This window comes from Bos grunniens, chromosome 20 (genome assembly GCF_055505025.1).
Source record: "Bos grunniens cultivar Pamir isolate PY7600 chromosome 20, Bosgru_T2T1.0, whole genome shotgun sequence".
Classification (NCBI taxonomy): Eukaryota; Metazoa; Chordata; class Mammalia; order Artiodactyla; family Bovidae; genus Bos; species Bos grunniens.
Window position 1 is genome coordinate 47,170,538 of NC_141184.1, and position 15,734 is coordinate 47,186,271.

The 15,734-nt window shown below is 39.8% G+C and overlaps 1 long non-coding RNA gene across 3 annotated transcripts in view; it reads right to left on the reverse strand.

Moving 5' to 3' along the window:
• Positions 1–531: 531 nt before the first annotated feature.
• Positions 532–15,734, reverse strand: part of LOC147350345 (uncharacterized) — a 71,593-nt gene continuing 56,390 nt past the window's right edge. Inside the window, exon 4 of one of the 3 annotated variants that reach the window (XR_015148755.1) lies at positions 532–1,655. This is a non-coding gene — a long non-coding RNA (uncharacterized LOC147350345). Of the gene's footprint in view, positions 1,656–5,189; positions 5,652–15,734 lie in introns of those variants that run through there. The other 2 variants (XR_015148753.1, XR_015148756.1) reach the window with 2 other exon arrangements.

Genomic DNA, 15,734 nt, shown 5'->3' on the forward strand with positions numbered 1-15,734 from the left:
CCCCTTCAGAGTCGGAATGTTTCTTTGTTTTCTGGCACAAAATCATATCTGACCCATTTTGTAAATGTCCTGATGTGGACTTGAAATCCACTATTTTCTAAAGGAGCTTCTTTTAGTGGAGAATGGTATCTAAAGATCATATTCTGGTCATTAAAGGCGATATTACTCTTGAACAAGAGCTGGATGCAACTGGATAAATTTTCCAACTATACTGATAAAACTTTTGTAATTCCTTCAAGAGAAAATAGCTTTATTGCCAATCTAAACTCAGTAGTCTTGGCTCCATTTTCTGTATGAAACAAAATTTTTCCTGCTTCTTTGATAATACGAGTCTTAGGAATACAGCTAGGTTGAGCCAGACTGATAGGGAAGTGATAGGAAGTACTAGGAAACTACCTTAAGTTCCAAATGCTCAACTATGAAATTTTGGACTCAAGTTATGCTTCAAATTTTCTTTTTATTTTTGAATATTAACACATTTAAAGAGTAAACATTTGTTCCTTTCTTGGTTGGAACATTAATATATTTTCCATTTTATAGATTATTTTAGCTTCATAGATATTAACTATTTTGATTTTGTTCTTGGTTCAGAAATCTGTTCTTTTTATTTGTGGCAGTCATTTGCAATTCTTCAAATTAGCATGTGAAAAAAATCCAACTCCAACTTTATTAGTAACCAAATGATATGCAAATTAAAACAAGTGCATTTTTCTTACAACAAATTAGCAAAGCCTTAAAAAAATTATTCTTCATTCCAGGAAGATTTACAGTCTCACTTTTTAGACCTGTGCTATTCTTATGATCCCAGAATTTGGTTCTTTTCTTTGTAGGGTGTCTTCTACCTCCTTCTTTTCCAACGCATCACAGCTCCCCTCCCCCAAGCCCTCTCTTCTGACCTGACAGGCTTGAACTATAATCTAAATAGAATTCATGGTTCCACTAGTTCTTTCTGTAAAGGGCCAGATAGTAAATATTTTAGCCTTTGTGGGCTAAGCTGCAAAATAATTGAGACTTATGTAACCATTTAAAATGTAACCATTAAAGAAGTAAAAACCATTTGTATCTTGCAGGGCTGTATAAGAACAGGTGGCCGGCCAGACTTCGCCCTCAGGCTGCAGTTTGCCAACACTGGCTTAGATCCTCCTGTAAGAAAGGAGTAATGCCCAGTCCTGAGGAGTATTATCCAACAACCTTGAGCAGTTAGCTTCCACCTTTGTTGTTGTTGTTTAATTGCTGTGTCATGTCTGACTCTTTGCAACCCCATAGACTATAGCCTGCCAGGCTCCTCTGTCCATGGGATTCTCCAGGCAAGAAAACCAGAGTGGGTTGCTATTTCCTCCTCCAGGGGATCTTCCTGACCCAGGGATTGAACCTGAATCTCTTGCACTGACAGATGGATTCTTTATCACCTCAACTTGAGCCCTGATGACAGTATGTTTGGTGGCCTCCAGGCAGTAACTGAGCAAGGTGTAGCGTCTCACTGACAGCCAGCAAGGAAAAGGGACCTGAGTTCTCTAGCTGCAGGGAACTGAACTAGACCAGCAACCTGAATGAGCTCAGAAGTGGCTGCTTCCCCGGAGCCTGCAGGGAAGAGCCCAGCAGCCACGTGGTCTCACGAGATCTTGAGCAGCCAGCCAGTCGAACTCACCCAAGCTCTTAAATAAAGAAATAGGAGATAATTACCGGGTGTTATTTTCAACCACTAAGTTTGTGGTAATTTGTCATATAGCAATAGCAAATGAATACACTGGGAATTGGTGTTTGCAGGGGACAGTCTCTATAACCTAGAGCGGACTTGAGGGTGGGGTAGGGTGTGAAACCAAGAATGGAGCTGAGAGCAAAGAAGCCAATGACCCAACAGACCACACAGTTTTGTTCATACATCCTTAAAGGCTTTGGCATATATGGATCACTCTGTTTCCTCAGTGATGATGAAGAGCTCATCAACTAGCAAGAGAGGCTTCATTTATGATGACCATATGATGTTAGAAAATTCAGCTAATTTTTGTGAGTCTTACTGGAGAAGGATTTTAATAATTGATGAGGGTCATGTCAGCCTTTTCTTGATACTGGCTCTCTCCTTCTGTTTTGATGTTTGTGATTGAGGAACAGTTACTAAGAGGTGGGGGCTGCAGAAAAAAGCCCAGGACCATACAGACGAACAGCAGTGAGTATTCCTGACAGGAAGCTTGGTAACCAGCTGCTGCTACCTGCAGCAAGGACCTGTGGCAGCACAGGGAGTGATGGGAACAGCCAGAGGTCACTCAGATAACAAAAGACCAGCTCCCAAACGGTGGCTTATAAAAATCCAAACAGAACCTAGAAGTCTCACTGCCTAAGCTTTTAAAATTCCATTGTTTCATCCAGACAGAAGCACTTAGAGGAGCAAAATGGCTTATTTCAGTATACGTGTAGAGAAAGCAATGTCACAATAGAGCAAAGCTTTAAGATCCTGTGATCAAAGATTTGTGAAACTGATGGCTAACACAGAGGAGGATAATAGCCATTTAGAATGCATCTTGAGTGCTCCTATGAGAGGTGCAATCTAATTGTGGTGTAATTGCCAGCTACTGATATTGGTTTTTATTCCTACCGTTTGTGCTATATGAAGTCTCTGTCTGTTGGTGCTAGAACTGTATAGATGACCAGGGCTGGGGTAGGAAACTCTGAGGCAATCATTGAAAGCAAGAAGGCAGATGGAATTGAACATATTGTGTATCAGAAAGTTTAAGCATTTAGTTTCTCTGATAACCAGTTCAAGCCTAATTGTACAGAATTCTGAGACCTCGTTAATGAAATACAGTATAATGTTTATACTATTAGCAGTAATAGTATCATATTGATTATCTGATTTTAGAGTAAATAATTGAAGGGAAAACACTTAGGGTTTACTCTGCTTTATTGTAGCAACTGTTGTCAGGAAAAAGAAAAAGTCTTTTTTTCATTAATCTCTTATTTATGGAAGAATATTGCTATTGAATGTAGAAGTGATGATGGGAATAGAAAAGAATAAGTTTGCAGGATATAATGAAATAATTGATGCAGGCTAGAATCAATAATGAATGCTAAAACTATTAGCAGAAGGACTGAATTGATAGAGAGCTAGGTATTCACTTGGTACAAAAGGACCACCTTATAGATGATTTGCTAATAGCAATTGGGGTGGAGTGCTTTTTACAATAGACAAGTATGGCTATTATCACTTGGTAGTTGAACTTACTATCCAATTTTCCCACAATTAATGAGGTCTCAAGGCTCTGATAATGCCTTATAAATGATATGTTATCACCTGCATTCTAATTAACAGTGTTTAAATGGAAGTTGAATCTGAAGGCTTGATTAGATTCAAGTTAAAGGAATACACAGAGGAGAACAAATTAAGTGACACTACGAGGAAACAACTGGATACATTCAGAATGTGGGACGTGAAGAAAACTGGTCCACTCTCTTTTTAGAAAGTCAATGGCAAGAAAAAAGGAAGGAGCTGCTAGATTAAGAAAATAAAGAGGCATAACCAAGTTCAGTGCAAGATCTTTCATTGGATTTTGGTTTAAAATAATCTTTAAAAACACTTTAAACTAATGGTGACATTTGATTATGGATTATTCCAACGTCAAACAGGGTCCTTGCAGGAAACAAATCACAAACTCAAAGAACTTACTAATGAAGCACTTAATGACAAGACTATTGAGAGGTGTGGTCAGGGCTAAAGGAATCAAAAGGATGCCGAGCTACCCAGGGTTAACAGGGAAGCTATTGCCAGCTACTTTTAGACCTTAATAAGCAAGTGTGGGTGAGTTCCAAGAGCCCAGTCACAGGTGGAGCTAGGGCAGGGGATGATGCGTCACAGAAAATTCAGTAGTAGGTAGTCAATGCCAGACCAGCAACCTGGCAGTGTGGAGCAGAGAAAAGGTATCCCAGCTTATCTCTGCACCATCATCTTCTATTAGTGCTTCTGTTAGCCTCTGGTATCTGTGGGCAACTCCCATTGGCTGAACCCAGTTGGGAGCCTGGCTGTGAAAGTCTGTACAAGTCAGCTTCTTGGGGCTAAGAGCACAGACAGTGGATAATGTGCCTGTAGGTGAGGATCAAAGGGACAATAAGGCACAGCTGGGGAGTAGAGTAGAACATTCTTGTTAATTGTTAGATGATAATAATGCTGGGGTTATATATGAGAATGCCCTGAGTTTGGGGTGTTTTTTTTTGGTTTAGTTTAGTTTTTTGAAAAGTATTAAGGGAAGAAATGTGATGATGATATATTTACTTTGAACTGGTTCAACAAGATAGATAAATAGATACTTGAAGCAAATATGGAAACAAGCTCATAGGATTTTCTTCTTTATTGCTACCAGCTTTGTGCTCTCAAGCTCCAATTGTGTCAAGCCTGAAAAGAAACAGTCCTTTCTCTCTATTCCCATACCCGGTATCTGACATATGGTGGATGCCAAAAATTGAATTTCGACCCAGACGTCTCTTTCTCAATGATAATCATATTTCCTGGCTATCCTATATGTATTTCTATTATAAATGCACATATCACAATGATACATTTTGTCTTTCCTACAGTAGGGCAAGTTCCTTGATAGCAAGGGTTTTGTTTTATTCATCCTTGAGCACCTATTGTATGCCTTATGATCTCCTCTAAAATATGATATGATTTGGTCCTATCACTCACAGAAGAAATGCTGTAAGAGGGGACAAGGTTGAAAGAACAGAAAAAGTCGGAACAGAAGTTACATCAGGTGATAGAGCCTTGATATGGATTGAAAGTATGTTTCCCCACCAAATTCACACACTAAAGCCCTAATCTCCAACATGATGCTGTTTGGCTGCTGCGGCTGCTGCTAAATCGCTTCAGTTGTATCCGACTCTGTGTGACCCCATAGACGGCAGCCCACCAGACTCCCCCGTCCCTGGGATTCTCCAGGCAACAACACTGGAGTGGGTTGTCATTTCCTTCTCCAATGCATGAAAGTGAAAAGTGAAAGCGAAGTTGCTCAGTCGTGTCCGACTCTTAGAGACCCCATGGACTGCAGCCCACCAGGCTCCTCCGTCCATGGGATTTTCCAGGCACGAGTACTGGAGTGGGGTGCCATTGCCTTCTCCGGATGTGCAGGTGCCAGCCGGCAAAGTCGATCAGGTCCCGAGAACGTGCACGGCAGGGCTGAGAACGGAAACTAAAGCAAGAGACTACAACAAAAATGGGGTCGAGAGGTTCAGACACGTCTCCACGAAGGGACGCAGTCTGACACCAACTTTATTCAGCATCTTATATTTATACAGAGGAGCATGAGAAAGACAAGACAGTTGACATTTTTTCTTGGTTGACCTATACATCTTACAGTCACAAGAAATCTTGAGAGCATGGGAATGGCACCCTGTTATTATTTCTTACACCAGATAACATTTCCCTGTGCGTGAGAAGTTTGCACAGAACTCCAGGTGTCTGCAGTAAATAAGCGCCTAATCTCTGGGGTGGCGGGACAGAGAGCTATGTTTGCAAGCAAACCCTCAAGGACTGAGGCAGCTCCCAGAGCTTGTGTCCTTCGGACAAAGGACTCCGTTCTCACGGGCAGCTCCCCGCACGGATGCTGTTTGGAAGTGGAGGTAATTAGGTCATGGGGTGGAGCCCTCATGAAGGAATCAGGGCCCTGTGAGAAGAGACATGAGAGAGATGATCTTTCTTGACCATACAAGGACAGAGCAAGAAGGCGACAATGTGTGGACCAGAAAGAGGATTTTTACCAGATGTACAATCTACCAGCACTTGACCGTGGATCTCCCAGTCTCGAGAACAGTGAGAAATACATGTCTGCTGTCCGAGCCACCCAGTGTGCGATATTTTCTTATCGTGGCCTGAGCTGATTAGGACACACCTGACTTACTGTCAAACATGACTGCCACATATGATCAGTTAATCTACATCAAAGGAGGCAAGAATAGACAATGGAGAAAAAAAGTCTCTTCAATAAGTGGTGTTGAAAAACTGGACAACTACATGTAGCAGAATGAAATTAGAACATTCTCTAACACCATATACTTAAATAAACTCAAAGTAGATTAAAGACCTAAATGTAAAACTGGATACTATAAAAACTCCTATAGGAAAACATAGGCAGAACACTCTGACATATATTGCAGAAATATTTTTTTTTATCCATCTCCTAAAGTAAATGAATAAAAGCAAAAATAAACAAACGGGACCTATTTAAATTTTAAAACTCTGGCACAGCAAAAGAAACCATTGCAAAACAATTAGACAACCTACTGAATGGAAAGGTTATTTGCAAACGATATGAGTGATAAAGGATTACTATTCAGCATATACAAACAGCTCATACAACTCCACCCCAAAAAAGCAAACAACCCATTTAAAAATGAACAGAAGATCTGAATAGACATTTTCCCAAAGAAGAGATACAGATTTCATGGCCAACAGCACATGAAAAGATGTTCAGTGTTACTCATCGTCAGGGAAATGCAAACCTAAACTACAGTGAGCTATTGCCTCACACCTGTCAGAATGGCTATTAGAAAAAATGTCTGTAAGAACATGGAGAAAAAGGAACCCACATATACTGTTGGTAGGAATGTAAATTAGCACAGTCATTGTGGAAAGCAGTATGAAGCATTTTTTCCTCAAAAAAAAAAAAAAGGAAAATAGAACTATTACATGACCCAGCAATTCCACCCCTGGGTGTATATCTAAGAAAAACCACTAATTCAAAAAGATACATGCACCCCAAACTTCATAGAAATGTTATTTGCAATTGGCAAGATATGGAAGCAACCTAAGTGTCCACCAACAGATAAATGGATAAATAAGACATGGGGGGTGTGTGTGTGTGGAATACTACTCAGTCATAAAAAAGAACCTGGCCATTTGCAGCAGCATGAATGGACTTGGAGGGTGTTATGCTCCCAAGTGAAATGTCAGACAAAGACAAATACTGTACGATATCACTTATGTATTACACAGTATGATATATACATAAAATACAACAAGCTAGCAACTAGAACAAAAAAGAAGCAGACTCACAGATACAGAGCACAAACTAGCAGTTATCAGTGGAGAAAGGGAAGAGGGACAGGGCACTATGGGGGTGGTGGGGTAGAGTACAAACTATTCGATATAAAGTAAACTACAGGGATATACTGTATAATATGAGGAATACAGCTAATATTTTATAATAACTATAATTGGAGTATAATCTTTTAAAATTGTGAATCACTATATTTTACATTTATAATATGTAATATTGTACAGCAACTATAATTTTTTAAAAGTTTAAAACAATAACTTTCATAAAGGAGAGAGAAATCCAAAGGACAGAGCTTCAGAGGGAGAGAGGATGAAGGACAAAGCTTGATTAAATGGATGATTCTCAGTGAAGTTCAGTCTAGGGTTGTAGGCTGTGGGAAGGCAAATAACAGCAGGGCCTCCGCTGGAGCTAAAGCCTCCAGGAGATCTGGGATGTCCACTAGTAAGGATGAGCCAGGCAGTGCTCGGTCATCCAGAGCAGTTAGCTCATACGCAGAAGTGAGGCCCAGATGTGAACAGACTTTAGGGTCCAGGAGCCAAAACGAGCAGGTAGAAGAGGCAGAGTGCAGAATCCAGACAGAAAGGCTGACAATGAGATCTGAGATTCTGTACAGGCAGGTTTAAGAGAAAACCAACTATAGACTGATGGAGATTGTCATTTCTGGAAATTCTAGTTAGTGACTCACTCTGAACTCCAACAGCATGATATCACTTGAAAGGTACTTCTGTTATAATTACACACACATTTAATAAGGGCCTAGCTACCCTTTTACACATACTATATAAACTCATACTAATTCCATGAAGGTAGGTATATTATTATGCCTGTGTTTCAGATAAGAAAAATAAGAGGTAAGAATAATTTAGGTTAAGCTGATCCTCTACAGGCTGATCTTACAGAAGAAAGGTATTGGATTACTCCAGATTTCCATGGAAACTGGTCAGGACTGATTGCCTTCACCCATGGGCCATAGGTAAACACAAGTCTTATCCTTTACTCCTTCTTACCAGGAAGAGCTGGTGCCTACCCAACCATGAATGTTGAGGTAATGGATCCTGCCACTGGCTTGTACCCCAGTTCCCTGATCTTGCAGACAGAACAGCTGGTGCTACCCTAATCACCAATGCTGAGCTGGAAGGACAGAGCTGGAGGCAAGAATCTACTCTACCAGACTGCTGCTGTATTCCAGTCCCTGATGACCCAGAGAGGAACCTGGGCTTTCCTAACCATGCAGCTCGAAAGCTCCACAACCCAGGAATAAGCAGAGGGCCCCTCTCCTGAAATCTGAAATGTAGATCCGCCAGATTGCTGTGCGCTGTCCTAGAGGGAGTAACTAGAGACCCACACACGTAGTCGTTTCCCTGTCTTCTAGTGTTTCCCAGTGGATACTGCTTCAGAAGTTTGGCCATTTGTCCCCACCACCCCACCTCTTTTTTTTTTTTTTAAGACAAGCTAAAGCATGGAGAAGAATTTTCTAAAATTACACAGCCACTAGGTGGTAGAACTGAGAATTGAACTCAGGCCGTCCAGTCTACCATGTCTTGTGCATGACTTCCACTGGGTTAGGGATGCTTTTGTATTGTATGTCTCTGCATTTCCCCATGATATGTAGCACAAAGACTTGTGCATACTTTCTCATTAAATACTTGAATGACTGTAACAGCAATATGAAATAATAAAAGAGAGAGAGCACTGGTTTAATAAAAAAATCTCTTGTAAAACTAGGCCAGCAAAGTCTCTACACATAGGATACAAATTTTTTGCATTTAACCACTAACTTGTTTTGAAGTTGAATTCAAATTAATAAATGCTATTGCATCTATCAGTTAAATGAAAGACCCAATAAACAACCAACTCTACTTTCCAATAAAGAGGAAACAATCCTTTAAGGAATCAGAGGTCTTGAGAGAGTGTATGATCAATAGGCTTTTAGAGTCTTAAGAGATGATCAGGCAAGAGAGTAAGATAGAATTGGGATAGCTGGCATAAACTTTCTCACAAATGTGTCTCTCAGTGGATTTAGGAGGAATGATTTGGACAGAAGAAAAGAAGAGAAAATTTGCTTACAGGCATAATGAAAAAAAAAAGCACAAATGCAGAAACGAACGCAGAGGTATTGCAGGCCAGTGAGGCAGGATCATGATCTAGATTAGGGAAACATGTCTGCAAACAGTAAGAGAAATTAGAAAAAACATGATATGATATACTATATGGTTTCAAACATTATCAGTGGGTACTTGAGCTAGAAAGTAATATAATGCTCATAAGTATAATGAAAGAAAGCAATTCTTTGGAAAAATTAATCTGGTAGTGATATATACAGTAGAGGAGCTTGGCCAAGGTGACTGAGTAGGAAGACCTTGAGCTTATCCCTCTCATGTGCACACCAAAACTACAAACTTTTTAAAAGCAACTGGACAGGGAGGCCTGGCTTGCTGCAATTCATGGGGTTGCAAAGAGTCGGACACAACTGAGCGACTGAACTGAACTGATTGATGAGAAAAACAGAATCTACCAGAAAAGATGTTCTACAACTAAAGATATAAAAAAGCAACCACAATGAGATGAGTAGGAGAGGCAAATTCACATGGATCTAGACAAGATCCATGTCTGCAGAGGGAAACTCACAAAAGGGAGAATAATTACAACTGCAGATATTCTCCCAAGGAGCTAGGGGTCTGAGCTGTACATGGGGCCCCCCAGCCTGGGGGTCCTACGAGGGGAATGTGAGCCCTAGGACATTTGACTCTGAAGGCCAGCAGCAGGGCTTATTTTTGGGAGTTGCAGCGGGCTATGGAAAATAGAGGCCTCACTCTGAAAAGATGCGCACAACATCTCGTATGCTCCGGGACTGGGCAGAAACATTAATTTGAAAGGAGCCTGGGTCAGACCTAATTGCTGATCTTGGAGAGCCTTGCCCTGGGGACATAGACACTGGCACCAGCCACTCTGGGGAGCTCCTGCTACCACATGGACATGGGTGCAGGCAGGTGCCATTTGCAATCCTCTCTCTAGCTTACTAACCTCAGGATCCAGCCTTGCCATCACCCACCAACCTGTAGGCACCAGTACTTGGGTAAGTCAAGTAACTAGCCAAGGAGGGACACGGTCATGCCCACTAGCAGGCAGGTTGCCTTAAGTCTCCCTTAGCCCACAGCCATCCCTGGACTTGGCCATGTCCACCAGAGGCCCAGGACACGATCCATACATATACCACACTGGGAAATCCAGGGTGCAGGCAATAGAGCCAGGATCCCCAGGGCCCTGCGGTCAGAAACCCCAAGACCCAGCTCCACCCACCAGTGGGCAGGCACCAGCCCCAGGACCTGCTGGGCCCCAGACCTTCCCACCAGCATGTGGACACCAGCCCTAGGATGACTGCAATCCACAGCCTGCATTGGCAGGGTTCAGCCCACCCACCAGCAGACCAACACTAGCTCTGAGACACCAGGTGCCTGTCAGCCAGCCATCCTGGTACCCAGCCCCACTCGCCAGTGAGCTGACACAAGCTTTAGGACAGGAGAGAGAGTCCAGAAATAAATTCACACACTTAACAATTAATGTACAGAAAAGAAGGCAAAAGTATACAATGCAGAAAAGCCAGTCTCTTCAATAAGTGGAGCTGGGATGATTAGATAGCTATATGTAAAAGAATGAAATTAGGACAATTTCTCATACCATATAGAGAAATAAACTCAAAATGGATTATAAAGACCTAAATGTAAGACTGGATACTGTAAAACTCCTAGAGGAAAACATACACCGAGTACTCTTCAACATAAATCATAGTATATCTTTTTGGATCTGTCTCCTAAGGCAAAGGAAATAAAAGCAAAAATAAACAAATGGGACCTAATTAAACTTAAAATCTTTTTCACAACAAAGGAAATTATCAACAAAACAAATAGACAAACTACTGAATGGGAGGAAATGGGAGGAAGTCTTATCATTTGCAAATGATAAGACTGCTAAGGGGTTAACAAATGTATAAACAACACATACAACTCAATATCAAAAAAATCACAAACAACCTGATTAAACAATGGGCAGAAGAACTGAATAGACATTTTCCTAGAAAAGATATATGGATGGCCAATAAGCAAATAAAAAGATGCTCAATATTGCTAATTACCAGAGAAATGTACATCAAAACCGCAATGAGACATCATCTCACAGCTGTCAGAATGGTCATCATCTAAAACACAATTAAATTTGGTGAAGATGTGGAGAAAAGGGAGACCTTGTATACTGTTGGTGGTAATGTAAATTGGGGGAGCCACTGTGGGAAACACCAGGGAAATTCCTCGAAAAGCTAAAAATAGAACCACTGTGTGACCCAGCAACTCCACTCCTGGGTACCTATCTGAAAAACCCCACTAATTCAAAAAGATACCCACACCGAAACATTCATAGCAGCATTATTTACAGTAGCCAAGATGTGGAAACAACCCAAGCATCCATCAACAACCAATGGACAAAGATGTGGTATATATACAGAATGGAATACTACTCAGCCATAAAAAGAATATAATTTTGCCATTTGCAAAAACATGGATGGACCTGGAAGGTATTATGCTGAATGAAATAAGTCAGACAGAAAGACAAGTACGATATCACTGATCCATGGAATCTAAAAAATAAAATGAATGACTGTAGAAAATACAAGTAGATTTCTAGAGAACAAACTGGTGGTTACCAGTGGGGAGGGTGGGTGGGTGGAGGGGCAAGATACAGGTGAGGGATTACAGATACAGACTGCTGTGTATAACGTAAATAACTCACAAGGATATACTATACAACACCAGGAATACAGCCAATATTTTGTAAAAACTTTAAATGGAGTATAATCTGTAAAAATATAGAATCACTAAGCTGTACACCTTCAATTAATATTTATATTATAAATCAATTACACTTCAGTTAAACATTTTAATCTAATAAAAGGGTTAAAATGAATTGGAAGGAAGACCATTTAGAAGGGTTTTTGTAGACTTCAACTACATGATATTCTGAACTGACACAGATTTCCTCCCAGTACCAAAACTCAGAAGTAGGGGATCAGATAGTAATGGGTGGTGTGCAATGGTGGTAAAAAAGAACAATATGAGAGATGACATGAAGAACAGGATAAGGGAGGATCAGATTTAAGATGCTAAGGTCCTTAAATGTAGCATGTATAGTGGCCTGAAAATACAGTACTAAAAGAATAAAAAGAAAACACATTTTCTAGTCCAGTAGCAGGAATAAAGAAAAGAATACAAGTGGAGGTGAGGAATAGTGCCCTCTGGAACACAACAGGATATGAACCATACTTCCTTATAAGTAATAGAAGTATTAAATACAGGGTGGGATGGACACATCAGTTTCAGAATAGTAGTATATTCTGGAATTTTTTCATACAAGGAGGGAGAGAAGAAAATGGTATTAGGAGAGGGTTGAAAAAGGCTTCATTTCTACCTGTACTATTCTTGGTTTCTTGAAAACATCTGAAGCAAATACCTATATCTCCCTATTAAACCTTAAGAGGAGTACATAGATTCATTTATTAATTACGTGTTGTATAATAAATATTTGAAAAGCTATTGAAGTGAACTTGAATGAACCTGAGGTGAAGGGTCTAGTTTAGCATGGACCAGAGCAGCCTTCTAACCAAACTTACCTTTTGCCCTTCCACCTGTAGCAGAAATCCTCTACATAATATCCGTGAAGCTGAAGCAACAACGAGATAAAAGAGTGCACAAGTCTCAAAGAGATGTACTTTCTCACATTTGTTACTAATGGTTTAAGATTTTTTAAGACAAATAAAGTCATGCTCCGTATCATGAAAGACAGAGGTTTGTTCTGTAATCTGTTTATAGTGCCCTCTAGTGGCACCTCCGCACCTTCTCTAATGCAACAGCTTGCTTTACATGTTGCAAGTTTGTATACGTTTTCCAACATAGCCACAAAACACGCATTGGATTTTGTTTTCTTCTTTTAAATTATTATTAAGCAGATATATGAGTAATTACAGAGTTATTGGCTTTAATGTTATTGTTCATTAATAATGGATAATTATGAAAGAATCATGCTTCTTTTTTGTTGGTTAAATCTATTAAATTTGTATTGGTGAAATGTTAGCAATATAATACTTTAGAAATGTATTTCATGGGAAGTCCCTAGAGAAATGTCAATGCCCTCATTTTCAATAGTATATTTCAACCTTAAGAAAAATACTGAAATAATTTATATGAAATAGTTCTGATGAGGTTTTCTGTATTTATCCGAGTTGTGGTTGTTCTTTGGTGATATTAGTTGATAGCACTATAGGGTTATCAATCATGATTTCAATTATTATTTAAAACTTGGCTGCAACATTGCTTCTTTAATTTGAATCTAGCATCTTCTTGGCCAGTGTTTTTAAAATGCATATCAGACTTACCAAAGAAGTTTTATTAAAATATAGATGCTCAGGACTTACCCCAGACTTACTGTCTTTACTTAATTTTCTTGATATACTCTTCATAGAGTCTTAGAAAATGCTTGGTATGTCATTGGTATATTATGTCTTGGTACCTTGTGTCTCAAGATTATTATATGTAAAAATGAGGTTCATCCATTGTTACAAATCAGATGAAATACGTACTAACCTTGAAAATTGGCTAAATAATGTCCTAATAGACATTTTATCTAAAATGTTTTTTAATTACCTCATTATTTTTATTTTACATGCCACAAAACAACCAAATTTACTTATAAATTGCAATATTCTTATTATAAAACTCTCAAAAGACCTTTTACTTTAAAAATCACCAATAATACATTTACCACAGCTGTTGTAAGTCTTTATCATCTACAAATAGATTATTTTACTCTAATGCTTCTTGAAAGTTCTGTAATCAACTACTGATCAGAGTTTGTGTCTTCAAACAATGACTGTCTCAGAACCCCACAGAAAACGACTGTATCAGGTATGTTAATGATACTTCAAAGAATAGACTTTGGGGTGTAGACTTCTGTTGGCATTGCTCAGTCATGTTTTGGTCTATCACTGAGGACTGAGCTGAGATTTCCTGAACTCTTTAGCTAAGAACAGATGGCATCATAAAACTGCTAACTAGAGATACAACAGAAGACTAAATTACCTGGGATGAATGAACTCCTGAAGCATGATGGTGGTTATATGTTTGGAATATTGTTTTAATGCTATACTTTCTGGATATAAAAGGAAGCCCTTCCATCTTTATCTGTATCCCATAACAGTTTAATAGACTTTTCTTTTATAGAGTGAAATAAAACATTTTAAAATGGTATATTATTTCTTGCTGAACTCCCCTCCCCTCTATTACTTAAATTCAGAAGATATTGTTGAATATCCTTACTTTAAACAGCAATAGACTTATTTTCAAAGGTTCGATGAGAATCCAGCTTTCCAACCTAGATGTCCATCACCAGATGAATGGATAAAGAAATTGTGGTACATATATACAATGGAATATTACTCAGCCATAAAAAGGAACACATTTGAGTCCGTTCTAATGAGGCAGGTGAACCTAGAGCCTATTACAGTGAAGTAAGTCAGAAAGAGAAAGATAAATATCATATATTAACACATGTATACGGAATCTAAAAGATGGTACTGATCAACCTGTTTATAGGGAAGCAATGGAGACACATACATAGAGGCTTATGGACACGGGCAGAGGGTAGTAAGGAGACGGTGGGAGAATGGAGAGAGTAGCATGGAAACATATACACTACCCTATGTGAAAAAGATAACCAAGGGGAATTTGTTGTATGATTCAGGGAGCTCAAACCAGGGCTCTCTGACAACCTAGAGGAGTGGGAAAGTGTGGGAGGTAAGAGGAAGGTTAAAGAGGGAGGGGACGCATGTTTACCTATGGCTGACTCATGTTGTTGTATGACAGAGGCCAATACAATATTGTGAAGCAATTTTCCTTCAATAAAAAATAAGTAAGTTTGGGGGAAAAAAAAACAAACAAACAAAAAGAAAAGAATCTGGCTTCCTTTAACCAGCCCATAACTAGAAAAATTAATTATGCAATCAAAGTCTTGCCTGGAATGTCATATTTGGGAGAGATGCCACTTAATCAGATATGACTAAAGACTTTTGGGGAGCTAAAGTCATCTTCTCCCCAAAAACTGGTCTGTTACCTGGCTTAAAGGACTATCCTTCAGGAGAGTAGGAAAGGTCACTTCTGGGCAGGCCAGGAAGTTTGAGGAATTTGAGGGACCTGAAGAAGAGAGGAATTTGCTCACATTTATAAGTGTTGCCAGTGAAATTTGGAGGAGAGAGATTTTTCAGCTTGGCTAAGAGTCTAACCCAAAGGAAATCAATCTTGAATATTTATTGGAAGGACTGATGATGAAACTGAAAGTCCAATACTTCGGCCACCTGATGCAAAGAACTGACTCTGGAAAAGACCCTGATGCTGGGGAAGACTGAAGGTGGAAGGAGAAGGGGACGACAGAGGATGAGATGGCTGGATGGCATCTCTGACTCGATGGACGTGAGTCTGAGTGAACTCTGGGAGTTGGTGATGGACAGGGAGGCCTGGCGTGCTGCAGTTGATGGAGTCGCAAAGAGTCAGACACGACTGAGTGACTGAACTGAAGAGTCTGACCTCCAGGACATCCTTTTAAAAGCCCATCTAAGACTCTTTAAAGAGTCGGACACGACTGAGCGACTTC